We start from the raw sequence: 8,500 nt of genomic DNA on the forward strand, positions 1-8,500 counted from the left end.
AGGAGGAGGAAGAGGAAGAGCTTTGAATTACGCAGAATTTATCAGTACAAATCCACCAAATATTCTTAAACAATACACCTAAATATCTTAGTTTTACTCCAAAATTTTCTACAACTACACAAAAATATTTTCTCTAATGCTGCATTTTTTTTCTTCTTCTTTTTTTTTTATTTCTTTCTTTCTTTTAGTTGAATGAATGTAAGTTCATCCTCTTCCAAGTAATTTTGCAGTATTATGTGTTTCTTCTTCTTCTTTGTTTGATTTTTTTGTTTTTAATTGTTAAGAAAGAATAAACAAGAAGAAACTTGAGAAGATAAAACAAGAAAGAAAAAATGAATAAGGATAAAGAAGAAGAAGATGGTGATGATGATAAAAAAAAAAGAAGAAGCAGCAGAAGACGAGGAGGAGGAAGAGGAAGAGAATTGAACTATGCAAAATTTACAAATCCACTGAAAATTCTTAAACAATACACATAAATGTCTTAGTTTTATTCCAAAATTTGCTGCAAGTACAAAAATTGAGAAAATTCTATGACAAAAATTCTATGACAAATTTTAGATCAAGCAACGTCATTAATATGACAAAATTTCTACAATAAATGATAACAATAACAATAACGACGATACGTATAAGAAGACGATGATGCTATAATGATGATGATCATGATGATGAAGATGATGGAAGAGAAGGAAGAAAAAAAAAAAAGGAAAAATATTCACACCTAAAGTAAATCTTCTGAGCAATTTAGAGAAATAGCAAAAAAAAAAAAAAAGTCACAGATAAAAATACAAAACTCACATTAGAATGACAAAGCAAAGCAGAACAATAGTGTACTTTTTATAAAGGACATTGAAGAATCAATCTTCAAAAATTAGATTCTATTTCGATCCATCTCAGATTCGATCACTACTGCATAAAGTTACTTGTAATTATTGTAATCAAATTGCTTCTTATTTTTATTCGTCAATAAAAAAGAAGAGCTACATCAAGTACTGACACAACTTTGGAATATTAGGCTCTTTTTTGGTTGAGTTGTAGCTATTTTTTCTATTAGAGTTTGATAAGTTTGCAATTTCAGGTTTTGCAAAGAAGACGAGAGACAAATACTTTTTTTCATTTTAATTTTAAATTAAGTGTTAGTTTGAATTGATTTTTTTGAGTAAAAAAAATATTTTTATTTATTTTAAAATTTATTTAGATACGTCTTTTAAAAAAATTTATTAAAAAAATAAATTATATACTTTTTTTTTAAAACTAATAATACATTACATTTAAAAAAATATAAATAAAAGACGATTTTAATACTTGAAAACTCCTTAAAAAACATATTTAAATATAAAATAATTGTTGTCTGTTAAAAAAAGATTTTTTTAAAAAAAATAAAAAATAAATATTTTTTTGTAAAAATCAATTTAAATTGACCCTAAATATATTGATTTAATTTTCACCTAATTTTCTAAATAGCCACATCATTGATTGTACGGTGTTAAGATGAAAGAAAATGTAACACGTGTTAATTTCTCTTAATAAAAGTAGAAGATATATTTTAAGTATGTATTTGACTCACTAAATCATTGGTGGCTAATTTTGTCCTCTACATAATTTTTTATGTGTACATTTGTTATTTTTTAAAAAAAAATAATTAGTTATCCACTTATTCTCTCTTTCACTTAGAGTATGTTAATAAGATGCATAAATTTAAAAATGGTGATTAATAATACATGAAGTTATTAACTTAAACAATTATTTGTGGAAAAAATACAATATTTATTAAAAAATGAACTATTAATAAAAAAAAAAGGAGGGATTACATTGAAATTATGGGTATAAAATTTTAGTTGTAGTTAAAAACAAACGATAACGTGATGTAAAATTTTCAAATTAAACGTATATGACTAAGAGCTATCGTTTATAGTAGGTTATTAATGGTTTTTAATCGGAACAAAAGTTATTAATGTTTAATTATGTACGACATTTGGTACAAATGATGATCATGATATTGTAGTTTAAGAATTGAATGAACATACTTATAGTGTCTTTAATGTAACTTTAATGCTTTAAGCAAATAAATTATACAGGTGGATCTAACTAGTTATTGACGAATTTTTCATTTTACGTATTAGTCCATAAAAGCGTCGCATAATAGTCTTGTATCTGAGTTTGAAGATGAGATTCGAGATCGAGTTTTCCTCAATGAATTCGACGACTAGTATCTATTCAGTGGCTTATTGTCCAACTACCACAATTTCACTCTGAAAAGTACAAATTTGGAAATTGGAAGGCAAGAGTGTTAAGTGAGACAGGGACGGTGATAATATATGAGTTAATAGTCAAAATCGTCGAAAAACACTCCGATCTTTATTTTGATTTTCGAAAGATAAAATTAATCGAAATCGTCCTCAAAAGATACACGATTTGGTCACGTTAGTCCTTCCGTCAGTTGAATGATGACGTGGTGGATTAATGCCACGTGTTACAAGATGATTGGTTGACGTGTCAGATCAGTGACACGTGGCACGCCACGTGTTATTTGACATATAAAAAAGTTATTTATATTCAAAATAGTCCTTGAAAATTCAGACATAAATAATTTTCATCCCTAAAATTTTAAAAATTAATCAAATTAGTCCTTATATGATTTTTTTTTTATTTTTTCTTGATAATATTAAATTTGAAATATTTTTTGATACTACTAATTTTCACAAGAAAAAACGTTTTTTTCGACGCAAAAAATCGATGGTTATTTCTGCCGTCGATAATTTTCGACGGCTTGCTGTCGATATTACTAAAAAAATAATTAAAAATAAAATATTAAAATCAACAGCCAGGTCGTCGATATTTATATGATGCATTAATTTTTTTCCTATTATCGTCACATTATCAGCGTACCAGAAGGCGAAAATGATTTTATTTTAAAATCGACGCATACGCCGATTAGTAATTGTATCTTTTCTTCTTAAAACTTTTTTTAATAAAATTATAATTCTTCTCAAAATCTCTCTTATTCATTTCTATTCTAAAACCTTTTGGTTTTATTTTAAAATCGACGCATACGCCGATTAGTAATTGTATCTTTTCTTCTTAAAACTTTTTTTAATAAAATTATAATTCTTCTCAAAATCTCTCTTATTCATTTCTATTCTAAAACCTTTTTCTTACATTATTACATTTTTCTGGAATATATATATATACTAAAAATTGAAATGTATGTATTTGTTAACCTAAACAAAGTTATACCACTATAATAATGTAAGAAAAACTTTTTAGAATATATATATATACTAAAAGTAATAATGTAAAAAAAAAGTTTTAGAATAGAAAAAAATAAGAAAGATTTTGAGAAAAATTATAATTTTATTGAAAAACTTTTTAAGAAGAAAAGATACAATTACTAATTATCTTGTTTGTCAATTACACTATTAAAATTAGTAGTATCAAAAAATATTTCAAATTTAATATTATCAAGAAAAATAAAAAAATTATATAAGGACTAATTTGATTAATTTTTAAAATTTTAGGGATGAAAATGACTTACGTCTGAACTTTTAAGGACTATTTTGATTATAAATAACTTTTTTACATGTCAAGTGACACGTGGCGTGCCGTGTGTCACTGATCTGACACGTGGCATGCCAGGTGTCACTGATCTGACAGGTCAACCAATCATCTTATGACACGTGGCATTAACCCACCACGTCATCATGCCACGTGGCACTTAACGTGACGCGTCATCATCCAACTGATGGAAGGACTAACGTGAGTCATGTATCTTTCGGAGACGATTTCGATTAATTTTGTCTTTCGAGGACCAAAATGGATATCGGGATATATTTTAAGGACGATTTTGACTATTAACTCATATTTTGACTAAAAATTGTGTGGTGATTGGGCGGTGGTGTACGTACTACAGTATTTGTAGCTATATAATCACTACAAAAAAAACCGTGACCATAACTAGTAAAAAGGGTGACCATAGATCTATGGTCATGATTTTTTACCGTGGCCTATTCTCTCGTGGTCATAGGTCTATGGTCACGGTTTCTATGGCCACGGTTACAATTTTCAAATTCTGACACTTTAGGCCACGTTTTTTCACCGTGACCATAGGTTAATCTATGGTCACGCATAAAAACCGTGACCATAGCCTTATCTATGGTCACCCCTCCTCAAAACTGTGACCATAGCCTTATCTATGGTCACGATTTTCACTGTGGCCATAGCTCTATGGTCACCCCTCCTTAAACCGTGACCATAGCTTTATCTATGGTCACTGTTTTCACCGTGACCATAGTCTCTATGGTCACCCCTCTTTAAAACTGTGACCATAGCCTCTATGGTCACTCCTCTTTAAAACCGTGACCATAGCCTTATCTATGGTTACGGTTTTCACTGTGGCCATAGCTCTATGGTCACCCCTCCTTAAACCGTGACCACAACTTTATCTAAGGTCACGGTTTTCACCGTGACTATAACCTCTATGGTCACCCCTCCTTAAAATCGTGACCATAGCCTTATCTATGGTCACGGTTTTTACCATGACCATAGCCTCTATGGTCACCCCTCTTTAAAACCGTGACCATAGCCTATATGATCACGGTAAAAAACCATGACCATAGCCTCTATGGTCACCCCACCTTAAAACCGTGACCATAGCTTTATCTTCACCATGACCATAGCCTATTTTGTCTTATGAGATTTAATTTTTTTAAACCATAATCACATCCCAAAATGATGATAATTACAAAATAAATCTAAAAATGAAAAATGATAATCAACAATTAAGATAAGTTGTGATTAAAGTAACCAACTAACATATCAATATAGTTGAGTGAATACATTTGTCTCAATCTCAATTTTATACAGTGATATACACACTAACAATAAGTAGAAACTATTAACAGAATTGTTCTACAAACGTGACAGCAATACAATTTAGACTCTGCCAGGATAGATTGTTTCTGGTATTACTATTCTTCCTTCTCAACACTCGGTAACTTTTGTTTCAACCACTTTACCACATGAAAGCTCAGCACCTACTTCATTAACATGCAAAGCAAAGTCACATTAGACATAAACATTTACATTTATTTTTCTTCAACTTTAGGGAAAAAAAACATATCATCAAAACATATATACATTACACATATACTAAAAATTAAAATCTTTTGAAAGTTTAGACAAGTATTTAAAAATTAAAAAAAAAATTCTTGTAAAATTTTATAATTCTTTTGAAAGTTTAGATATCCTTTAAGCTAAGAATTACTCTAAATTAGTATTTGGAAAAATAAAAACTCAAAACACAAAATTCGTTATTAAACCATAAATTCAAGTACAGTTTTCTTTTCTTTCATGGTCATAATATATAAAGTAATAATTCTTATGTATTCTTTTTTGTCTTGTATGCTGATGCAGATTCACACACATTTTAAACTCTAGATGAAGTATCACAAGAATAAGACCTAATATAAAAGAAAAACAAAGAGAGTTTGAAATGAATTACCATATCAACAGTTGAAGGATGGTGGGAGTGACGAAAATGGTAAAACAAATATAAAACCCATACTAAAATAACTAATTCACATATTAGTATTCAAAGCACAAGGTTCCTTTTTTCCATTTAACACAAAAAGTCCAGAAGAAAGCCAAAAGCCACTCATAATAACATACAAACGGTTCCAAACCCAACCTTAGTTTCATAACAACATAAAAATAAAAAGGAAAATTAAAAGGAAACAGAGAAGTTAAGCTAACCTGTGAAGGAAAAGCTTGTTTATTGCAAATTAGGAACATATGGCACTGAAGCAATTGTGAAAGAAAGCCAGCTCCATTTGCTACAAAAATGTCCTGTTTTACTGTAATTGGAATACATAAACAGAACAAGTCAACGTATAGATGAAGTTGACTTTTATTAAGTTAACTCTTATTATACTAAATTCCTCATATTAAGTTAACTCTTATTAGTTTAATGTACCTTTTTTGCGCTTATTCTCTTTATTTAATATAAAATCAATTCTACAAAAACTGAAATTTATATTACCAAAAATGATATAAGACCGAAAATCAACAAAAAAGAATTTGCTGCTGATTTAGTTACTTTTTCAATCATGTGTACTTGAAAAAAATTATTTCTATTCAAAACAATTGAAATTACAGCACCAAAAAAATTATTTCAATCATGCTTACGACTTATGAATGAGATAAGTTAACTACACACAATATGTAACCACTAACAACCAATGTACATGTGGTAGAGGGTTAATAAGAGTATAAGACATTGCACCTATACGTTCAAAAATAAAATTAGTTGTGGTAGAGGGTTAATAAGAGTATAAGACATCTTGCCATAAAATACCAATAATCATCAAAATCCACCAAAACTTACTGCAGATTTGCTTCATTAAGATCATCACCTTATAATAACAATGCAATAACAATCCAATAACAATTTTTATTAATCTCAGTGCAATAATTTATAATCACTAACCTCTTTGTGATAGTTGTAAAGTCTCTCCTTAATCTCCAAAATATGCCTAATATTACAGAACACTGCACTAGGGAGAAAACAATAAGAATTGTTCTACCTCATCTATCAGTTTTTGCTGCTCAGGAGTCCCAAACCTTGGAGCTGCATAACGGAATTTAATTGCCAATGTGCGCCTCTCTTCTTTCTTGTAGTCTAATGAGCCCAATGCACCATTTGGGTTGGTTGGCATGAATGCAACCAGTGCAACTAAAGCAGTCCTTCCTGCCAAAAGAAATTCACATCAGCAACATACAAGCCTTCCTATTAAAGAAAAGTGTGAAGCATTGATGGTTATGGTTATAATCATTAAGGTAATGAAAATTGCAAATGATGAAACAATCAAGTAATGAAAATAATGTGTACAATCTCCTTCTAAACATCACAAAAAAATCCCCTTCTAAACTGATAAATATTCTTTCAGTGTAATCACTTAGTTTGTTCAGTATTTTCCAAACAAGTTAGTGTTGGATAATTAAAATTTGCATTAAACCAAAGAAAGAACAGAAAGAACAGCAACAACAACTCTAAGAAATCAACATTCAACAAACAGAAAGAACAGCAACAACTCTAAAATTTGCTCAGATTCACCGAAATTAACATCGATCCAGAGAAATCAACAGCAACAACAACTCTAAAAAATCAACATTCAACAAACAAACAGAAAGAATAGCAACAACTCTAAAATTTGCTTAGGTTCACCAAAATTAGCATCAAAGCAGAAAAATAACAGCAACAAGCCAACAACAACTCCAAAAACTAAATGAAACAATAACAACCACATTCAACAACCACCAAATTCACCGAAATTAACATTGAACTAGAGAAAAAACAGGGTTGAAAACTGGAGCTCACCTAGTTGAGAAGACGACCACCACCACCACCCGAGGGAGCAAATGCTGCTTCACTGGTTCTGACGAAGCAAACGCAGGGTCACCGACTCACGGTGACAGACCGAGAGAGCGACGAGGTGAGAGACCCATAGTGACGCCGAGGGAGTGACGAACCGATGACGCCGAGGGAATGACGAACCGACGACGTCAAGGGAGTGACAAATTGACGAACTAAGAGTGACGAACTGACGCCGAGAGAGTGACGAACTGCCAGTACCGAACTTGAGAGAGTGATGAGGTGAGGGTGAGGGGCTGCCCACTGTCGACGCCGAGCTCGAGAGAGCAGAGACAGAGAGACGAGGGCACGAAGCTGGCTTGGGGGTGGTTTTCATTCAGTCTCAAATGCGAGGCTTAGGGTTCAAAGAGGGAGTGGGGGTGGGGGCTGAAACGACGCCGTTTCAGGGGAAAAAAATTATAATAAACATGACTCGGACCGGGTTGGATTAACCAGCCAAGTTACCAGATTTGCACAAAACCCGTCGAGTCGAACCGGATTCGACTGGGTCTGTTGCATGAACGGTTCAACTGGTGGCTCGACCCGGTCAGGTGACCGAGTGACTTGGTTTCCGGTCGAACCGGCCGGGTCGAGCCGGGTTTGATAACTATGGGATTAGGGTTACTGGGTTACCTTAGTGAATGAAACGGCGCCGTTTAGTGTACAAAATTAATTTTTATATTGTTCCAATTATCTTATACTGTACCATGGCTAAAACTTAAACTATAATTAAAACGAATTTGGCATTATAAGTGGTCACTGATGATGGGTTAGTTTTTCATCCGTTATTAAGTTATTAAATTATTTTTTATATTATTAAGTTCTAAATTATTTTTTAATTTAAAATTAATAGTATTCAATTTAATTTTTTATTTATAAAATTAGATTTAAAATTTTAATATTTAAAGTAAATTATATACAATTATTATTAGTTTTTAATTATTAAAATTTTTAAATTTTAAAAAGATAAAATATTTAAATTATAAAAAAAACATAAAAATATTAATTAATTAAAACTCAAATAATTAAAACTGTGACCATAGACCCTTTTAGGTCACCCCCCAAAACTGTGACTATAGATTCTTTTAGGTC

General features: G+C 30.9%; 1 long non-coding RNA gene across 1 annotated transcript; it reads right to left on the reverse strand.

The window, feature by feature from the left end:
• Positions 1–4,784: 4,784 nt before the first annotated feature.
• Positions 4,785–7,797, reverse strand: LOC107612103 (uncharacterized). Its single transcript, XR_015896552.1, has 3 exons — positions 7,376–7,797; positions 5,752–6,745; positions 4,785–5,033 (listed from the first exon to the last, which is right to left on the reverse strand). It is a non-coding gene; the product is annotated as an uncharacterized LOC107612103 (long non-coding RNA).
• Positions 7,798–8,500: the final 703 nt, after the last annotated feature.

This window comes from Arachis ipaensis, chromosome B8 (genome assembly GCF_059453495.1).
Source record: "Arachis ipaensis isolate K30076 ecotype BB chromosome B8, ASM5945349v1, whole genome shotgun sequence".
Taxonomy (NCBI): domain Eukaryota; kingdom Viridiplantae; phylum Streptophyta; class Magnoliopsida; order Fabales; family Fabaceae; genus Arachis; species Arachis ipaensis.